The sequence below is a fragment of the Myotis nattereri genome (assembly GCF_964212035.1).
Source record: "Myotis nattereri genome assembly, chromosome: 10".
Classification (NCBI taxonomy): Eukaryota; Metazoa; Chordata; class Mammalia; order Chiroptera; family Vespertilionidae; genus Myotis; species Myotis nattereri.
Window position 1 is genome coordinate 9,894,220 of NC_138085.1, and position 8,665 is coordinate 9,902,884.

The 8,665-nt window shown below is 56.2% G+C and overlaps 1 pseudogene across 1 annotated transcript; it reads right to left on the bottom strand.

Annotated features, from left to right (window-relative positions):
* Positions 1–1,861: 1,861 nt before the first annotated feature.
* LOC308526379 (F-box only protein 31-like) lies at positions 1,862–6,835 on the bottom strand (annotated as a pseudogene). The gene is made up of 3 exons: positions 6,779–6,835; positions 5,294–6,712; positions 1,862–1,918 (listed from the first exon to the last, which is right to left on the bottom strand). The product of its transcript is annotated as an F-box only protein 31-like (transcript).
* Positions 6,836–8,665: the final 1,830 nt, after the last annotated feature.

An 8,665-nucleotide genomic window follows, 5' to 3' on the forward strand; every position in this document is an offset into this window, starting at 1 on the left:
TTCTCTCTCATCATTGATGTTTCTCTCTCGCTATCTCTCCTTTCCCCTCGGAACTCAATAAAGATATATTTTTTAAAAATATATAAAGTATAGCCCTAGCCAGTTTCGCTCACTGGATAGAGGGCTGACCTGGGGATTGAAGGGACCCAGGTTTGATTCTGGTCAAGAGCATGTACCTTGGTTGTGGGCACATCCCCAGTGGGGAGTGTGCAGCAGGCAGCTGATCGATGCTTCTCTCTCATCAATGATTCTAACTCTCTATCCCTCTCCCTTCCTCTCTGTAAAAAATCAATAAAATATATATTTTTAAAAATATATATGTATATAAAATATTTCTCAAATATATAGCTTTACTTTGTTCATTTTCCTTATAAACTACACATTAGTGAGTGGTCTGTCAAATTGTTTTTTAGGCAATTGACTGGTGGACTTGAGGGGTCTTATGTATGAACTATTGACAGTCAATGGTGAGACTTTCCAAGCTGGGCTCTGTAGGTAAGACTTCACAAAATAAAATGATTGTGTAGTTCCCTGAAAGGAATGAATCAAATTTCTGTAATGTGGCTAATGGGAAAAAATAATTTTTTGAAACATAGACAGACATATCAGAATGAAGTGGTTAATTTCCATTGATAATGGTATAGGATCTATAAACATAACCTTTATGTTTCTTTATATTTTATGTGCCAGATAGATCTTAATCTTGATGGGGAGAGTGTCCTAATTTTTGCGTATTCCTAAAGCAGTTGGCATGGGGCATGAGCCTCTGGCAGAGCCGTTTAGAATGCTGGGCCTAGAGCAGTTTGGTTGGGGGGCCATGGAGACAGTGGAATGTTAGGTGCGGAGTCAGTGGGCGTGGAGTCGGTGGGCGTGGAGTTGGAGGGTTCGGAGTTGGTGGGTGAGGAGTTAGTGGTGCGGAGTTGGTGGTGCGGAGTCCGTGTGAATTGTCAGTGTGTGAAGAGTCGGTGTGAAGAGTTGGAGTAAGAAGAGTCGGTGGTCGTAGAGTCGGTGAGTGCAGAGCCTCTTCCTGTGTGAGAAGGGACTGTCCCTGCCTCCCTCTCAGGGCTCTTCTGAGGAGTGACTGTGCAAGGACAGAAGGCACCTGGAGCAGGGCCGGGGATGGGCAGAGAGACGGTGTCCAGGTGCCTCCCGAGTCTGTGAGCAAACCCTTCCCGCTGCCAGGCTTTGACCAGAACCGTGTCCACTGGCGGCAGGTCCACGGCTTCCCTTCTACCAAGAACCTTGGGTTCTGGCCGGTGCGGGAAAGGGAACACGAGATGGAAAAGCAGGAGCTACCGCCCACTCCCAGTTGTTAGAAGCGTGTGTGGGGCCAGCCTTGGGAAACTGCCACCGAGAGCAAGGGACACGTTGGGTGCATGCGTGTTCCCCAATTGTGAAGGCGCTCGGGGAGACTCAGCCCAGTGGTTCTGGGAGGGCTCCTGGGCGGGAGCAGAGATGAGGGGAAAGAGCTGACCGGCTCCCCGCGTGTGCTGGGCCCTGGGACCGGAATAGGCCCCGCGGACTCCTCCCCTGAGGGGGCCTGCGAGGGACCAGCCATGGCGTCCCACACCCAGCATGTGCCTGACACCCAAGGGCCCATAGTACCGTTTGCTGTGCCTTAGCCCTCATTTCCGGGAAACTGCCCAGGGCTGTTGGTTTTCCAAGAGGTTGTGTGTGACCTGTTCACATAGGAACTGGGTGTTGAACAAAAACTCACCGGAACAGCCATTTATTTCCAGCTCCCAGATCAGCGGAGTGACCGTGGAATTGAGAGGCCGAGGCTCAGCCCTCACACCTGGGATAGATCTTAGCCCCACCCGTTCCTAGTTAGGGAAACGGGCTCAGGGAAGTCCCGCACCTGTCAGCAGGTGCGCTCGTCCAACCAGACGAGGCTGTACATGTCAGAAACTCTCACATCCTGTGTACAACAGATGGGGGCAGCTTTCGGTTTATGTGGTGCCCTTCTCTGATTTTCTGCTACTGGGCGGGGGCTGCTGCCAACACAGTGACCTGCTACCAGCGAAGAGTCATATGCTAAGCTCAGTGGCTTAAGTGGGCAGCAGTGAAGGCCCTCAAAAGAGACAGGGCCTGCCTGGCCGGGCCAATGCGCAGGTCGTGGGCTCCATGCCCAGGGGTGGCTTGTGGGAAGCAGGCGATCAAGGATTCTCTCTCATCATTGATGTGTCTATCTCTCCCTCTCCTTTCCTCTCTGAGATCAATAAAAGTATATTTAAAAGAAATATATATACACACACACACACACTAGTGGCCCAGTGCACGAATTCATGCACAATTGGGGTCCCTTGGCCTGGCCTACGGGAATTGGGCTGAAACTGGCTCTCTGACAGCCCCTGAGGAGTCCCAGATTGCGAGAGGGCATAGGCGAGGCAGTGGTACTCCACTGGTGTATGATGAGGGCGGGGAGGGACACAGGAGGTTGGCTAGTGGGGAGGGGCCCTGGGAGGGCCCCAGGGCATGTCAGGCCTGTCTAGTTCAGCCTCAATCAGCCAGACCTCAGCAGCAAGCCAACCTGCCAGTTGCAGCGTCTGCCCCCCAGTGGTCAGTGAACGTCATAGCAAGCTGTTGAGTGGCCTTAGCATAGCATTCATGTATTATGCTTTCATTGGTTGAATGGATGACCGGACACTTAGCATATTAGCCTTTTATTCTATAGGATGTTAAAAAAACAAAACAAAACAAAAAAAACGGATAGGGCCTGACTGCTGTGTTGCTTTCTGTAAGGATGGATGTAGGTGGGTGACTGGCAATAAGGGTCTCTGCTGGCAACTAGGATGTGGGTCGAGCTGTGATTTGGGAGTCCCTACAGCAATTCCAAGACATGGTAAACCAGCTAAGGGGCCTGAGAGCCACCCGTCCTCCTGTCACCTGCTTTACAGCCCTGTGCTGTGCGTCACTTTGCTCAGACACCACAGAGGCCTCATGGGTCTTCATCACCTACCACTGGGTCAGCATGTCTTTTAGTGGCTGTAGGTCTCCCAGCAGGACCCTGTGCTGGAGTCCCTTCTGTGCAGCTGTGCTCTAGGAAGTGAGCAGGTGCATGGAGGCCCTTCATCCTGGGGAATGAGGGTAGCTGCCCTGGGGCGGGGCAGGCCAGCGGGTTCCATGGTGCGCATCCTCACCCCACCCCTCTTCCTGCACTAGGATCGTGGACACATCCCCCAGCAGTTCCTTGAGGAGCTGCTGGGGGACATCATGGCCCTCGAGGCTGAACAGGTCCAGAGGAGGAACCAGCCCGCCCACCTGAGCTGGGACCTGGAGCAGCTGATAGAAGGTAGGCAGCAGCCCCTGGCGCCAGGGAGCCAGCCTGGCTGTGGCTTCTCCCTCACCCAAGGAGCTGAGCCCTTGGCTCTGAATCTCCTGGGTCAGCCCACCCTCAGGCCAAGTCAGTAGGGTGTGATTCAGGGGCCATTTGGGACCGTTTCATTGCCATTCTCCCCAAGGGGAACATGAGGGGCCTGGCAGCCTCAAAGTCAGGACATGAACTACAAGTAAGTAGATTCAGATTTCTCAGCGCCCGTGTGGACAGTCCCGGGAGCTTCCAGATGACAGCACGCTGACCCCAGAGGCTGTCTTAGATCTGTCCGTGGGGGATTGAAAGCTCTGGATGGCAGGAGCTTCCCCAGTGCTCACTCACCTGCATTATAACAGAGGCCTGGGCTGATTTCCTCCGTTCATGTCCTCCTCAGGCAGATGGCTGCAGTCTGCACTCTGTCTCCCTGGGCAGAGACTGCTCAATGACCTCTCCTCCCGAAGGACCTCACCCACGGGTGGCAAGTCCTCGACACACGCGCCCCAGATCCGCTACCCCCCGCAGGCATACTGGTCAATGACCGTGCCTCCCACTCCCCAGCTGAGCCACCCAGACCCCCACCCCCCCCACTCTGACGGCTGGCCCGGACCATGCCATGTCTTTGCCGTCTCTGTGAGTCTCTGAAATCCTTGACTAGACAGTCAGGTTAGAACTCGGTAAAAAGTGGTTCCAGCAGTTCCACCGTCTGGAACTTCTGCTTTGGCCTCTCCACGGTCACCTGCCTTCTTCTTAAGCTCTGGATGGCTACCCTACCGGCCCCCAGCTGAGCCAGCACAGGGGCCACAAACAACAGCGGCAGCACCTTGTGTACGACACCCAGCTGACCATCCCCGGCCCTCACACCTTGGCCTCAGGGTGGGGGGGTGGCCGTCTGGGGGGATGGTCCTCTCGGGGCCAGAGTCAGAGAGGGGAAGTGGAGGCCCTGGAAGCTGGGCTCTGACTCCACTTTGCTCTTCAGCCTGCACGCGGATCACTGATTTGGAGGAGAATACCCATGCCCTCCGGGGCACAGTAAAGACGCTGCAGGAGGAGAACCAGCAGCTCCGGATAGAGGAAAAGGTGGGCGGTGTCCGGAATAGACGGGCAAGCCAGTGGCCAGGTGTCCCGTGGGGTGACAGGTTTGGGGTTTGCTCTCAAGCCAAGTTCACTCTGTGACCTGACTGTGGCACGGGCTGGGTCTTTGGCTCTGCAGCTGGAAGAGTTGGGGACCCAACTCACCCAGGACAAGACCAACAGCCAAAAGGAAGAGCTGGAGGGAGAACTCCAGTCTAACATCGCCAACACCGTGAGGCCCTCCAGGGCCACGCAGGTAGGCCCTGCAGAGCGCATGTCCCCCTGGCGCCCCCGCCTGCCCGAGGGAGTCTCCGGGATCACAGCCGTGTCCTGGTCATTGATCAGTGATTCCTGGGTGACCAGTTCCCTCGCTCAGCTGCAGCTCAGACCAGCAATTCTCAGCCACTGCCGTCCGCGGGGGCAGGTGTTGCCTCCCAGGGACACTGGCCATCTTGGTGGTGGTTGACAGGACTGAGGGGAGGAGGAGGGCGGTGCTGCTGGCTGTGCCCATTCGATGGTTGTTCCGTAAATATCAGGGTCAGTTGGCTGCTAGTGTTGTTCAGATATTCTGTATCCTGACTGCTGTGCTATGTACTTTTTCTTTTTCTTTTATTTTTAAAATATTTTTATTGATTAAGTTATTATTTTTTGTGTGATTAATCACTATGCTTTTATTATGTTCAATTTGTAACAATGAAATTGGGGGTCACCGCAACATGAGGCACTGTATTAAAGGGTCACAGCATTAGGAAGGTTGAGAACCACTGGTTTAAGGTTTATTTCAACCTCGATTGCTGGCCCCTACCTATCCTGGCCCTGTTCCAAGCTTGGGCAGGAGGCAACCAACTGATGTATTTCTCTCACATCGATTCTTTCTTTCTTTCCCTCTCTCCCCCACTCTCTATAAACATCAAATATCCTCTCGGGTGGTAAACGTGGTCGGGGGTGAATGTTCTTGAGCATCCCCAGGAAGGCCTACGGGGATGCTGCCTCCACATTCTGGAAGGTGTTCTGGACTCTGCCAAACAGGATGAAGGATTTCTCCTCCAGATCCATGAACCCCAAGTGGTTCTCATCGAACAGGATGACGACTCCAGGGTAGCGCCAGTGTGAGGGACATACGGGAACAGTTTCCATGCCATAGAAACACATCCTGCAGGTCCAGGGGTAGTTCTGGTCCCTTGGGCTCACGCCCACAGGCAGAACAAACGGGACAGGCTGCTCCTCTGCAGCTGCAGCCCCGGACTCCCCTACGCTGGGCTGGGCGGGGCTCTGCCAGCCATGGCCCTCGCTTTCCTCGGTCCCGTCTTCTTGCTGCTGCTGCTGCTCCCGGAGCACCTGCTCCTCCATCTCCTGGACCACGCGGGAGAGCCCGTGGAAGTCGCGGAATATCTCGCCATCTCGCAGCTGGATGCGGCGCGTGAGGTGGATCTCTAATATGTGGAATGCGATTCCCGTGCTGTGCGTGAGCCTGGCACACTTCCCGTGGAAGCTGAGCATGAAAATCGTGAGGCCCAAGGGATCCGATCGCATTTGCCTTGGAAGAGGCCTGGCCTGATGAGGTGGTCCGGGTGGCTGGGCGGGAGGTAGAGGCGGCGGTAGGTCCGGCAGTGATGCTGCACTGTGACATTCCATATCAGCGCCCGCCGTCCCGAATTCCTCCCTAAGCCGCGTGGGTGAATCCCTTCGGTGGTCTCTCTTCTGGCACTGGCTGGTGAGCCTGTCCTTCCGAATCTTCAGGTGGCGGCTGTGGGGCCTGCGGTGGCGGCCTTCCATGCACTCCACCGTGGCTGATTTCCGCTCCGTCAGGCGGATTCGGAACGTGGGCTTGAATTGCATTGGGCCGTCCACATGGGTGTTAAAACCAGGCCTGTACGTCCAACCAGTAATGCCTAAGCCGTCCACCGCTACATACAGCAGTGTTTTATAGAGCTCAATATCTCGCCCGCACAAACCCAAAATGTGTCTGTCTGGGTGGAACAGCTTCGCATAGACTTCTCGGTAAGACGTGCCTACTGCCTCCAGATTCTGCAAGGTTTCACAAATGCCAAACTCCTCCAGGCAGCGCCGTCTCCAGATGTTGTCGATGTGCAGGGTGCGGCGGAATTTGGTGCAGACCTGGGCCAGGCTGGCCAGGTCGGTGACTGGGAGCGAGGCAGAGATAACCACCAGCATCTCCACCCGCAGGTCCTGCAGCGAGCAGTGCGGGGGCGGCCTGGGGCTCGCGATTCTTCCACTCCCCACCCAGCACCCCGCTGCGGCGTCCGCCTCCAGGTGCTTTTCTGCTGGGGCCCGCTTGCCCTCGGCCGCTGCCTTCTCAGCCGGGCCCTGGCTCTTCTGAGGACACCGCTTACCCTGGGCCTTTGCCATCTCAGCCGGGCCCTAGCGCTCCTGAGGACACCCACATCCCCAAGAAGAGTCCAAGCCGCAGAGGCAAGCGCACTCCTCCATGCCTCCTTGCTTACCAGCCACCACAGTTGATTAAGTTATTACATATGTGTCCATATCCCCACATTGCCCCCTATTGGTGGGGGGAGGGAACTCATGCTCTCAGCCCCGTGTTGTCCGTGTCCATTGGTTAGGCCTATATGCTGGCATAAAAGTCCTTTGGTTGATCTCTATGTCCTTTTAAAAAAATAGGCTTTTACATGTGGTCACAGAGGGCAGCCAAGCAGCTGATCCAGAGAGCGGGCATCCTGTGCCCCTAAAGGTCCCGAGTATGGAGAGGGCGCAGGGCTCCCGTAGCACCATGTGGGCCCGGCCAGCGCAGTTCCTTCAGTGCTGGGAGAGCCGCACTCAGCACGGCGGGTGCTGCCTGCCCCGAGGGTCCCTGCTCTTTTGGGGTCTGCACTTGCCCTGCTCTTGGCCCCTCACTGCGTGTGGGGGTGCAGGGATACGGGGTCTGTTACTCCCCGGGGCTGGCACCCAGTTAGGCATCCTCACCTTTTCCCTCTGGGCAGGAGGATCCTTCTAGTCTGGGCCCCCAGAACCAACAGGGGGCCGAGGAGAGGGAGCTGGAGGAGCCGGGGCAGCAGGAGAAGCAGGTGCCCGAAGCCCAGGAGGCCCTGAAGCAGGAGCAGGAGGCCAAGGCCCTGGCTGCCGCCAGAGAGAACCACGGAGAGGAGGAGAGGCTGCGGCAGGAGAACGACAGGTACCCGCCCGCCCCTGCAGTAGCATCTCCGCCTTCAGTCACACCAGCTCCCTCAGCTCCCGCTGCGCTCAGCTCAGGGGAGTCCCCTGGTAATGGTGCCCTTTCACCTGCCCTGTCACGGTCACAGCTGATGGTCAGGAGGGAAGGGCCTCCAGCTGGTGGCTGGGATGGAGCATCGTCCAGGTGTGGGTGACCGCCCCTCCCACATGGATGATGAGGATGACTGTGTCGGGCACGGGCATCTTCATCCTCTCTCACCAGCCATTCCAGAAGGACATATGCTTGCTCCCCGTCATTCCCGCGTTCCCTGTTGGCGAACTCACCTCCTCACTGAGATGCACTTGTCACCCCCCATCGGTCCCCATGGCCTGTCAGGGGCCTGTCCATAGGGCGAGATCCTGGGATCGCCTGATGTGCACATTTGCAGCTGCGGTTGAACAAGGCCTCTGACTCCTGCCTGTTTCAGCTCTCATACTCCACACGAGCGTCCTTTCTGTGGTCCATGGAGTGCCATGGAGTCCTCTTCTCTTGCTTTTTGGTGGCGATTTCGCTGTTTGAAACGGCCCCCAGGTGGAGTGCTGCAGTGCTGTCTAGTGTCCCAAGTGCACGCTGCGCTGGGCCTCAGGGAAAATATCCGAGTGGCACATGAGGGTCGTTCCGGCCCGAGGTCTGGTGCTGTTGGCTGTCCCAGTGAGCATATGGCACAAAGCGTCCTTATGTCTTGATTGGTTGACAGAAATGTGGCCAGAGACTCACAGGAACTGGTGGGGACAGTTGCAGTCTACACTGCTCAGTGCTCGCGGGGGCTCCATAGGACATTATACCGTGAATCCTGAGAATTGACTGCGTTTTTATCCTTCTTTTCAAACAGATGAGGAAAGAGGCTCAGAGAGATTCAATAACTTGTTCGGGCCAGTCCTGAGTGTAGTGGCCCAGTCAGGACTCAAATCCAGGTCTTGTCTCAGCCCAGTGGCCTGACCACGTGAAACCTTCCTTCGCACAGCCTTGTTTTAATATGTTTGGGGCTACAAAGTCAGGTGCCTGCAGGGCCAGGCAGGTCCAGCAGGTGGGGAGGGAGTGTCAGCGGCAGGGCAGGCCCTCGTGGAGAATACACACCCTCTGAAGGCGGT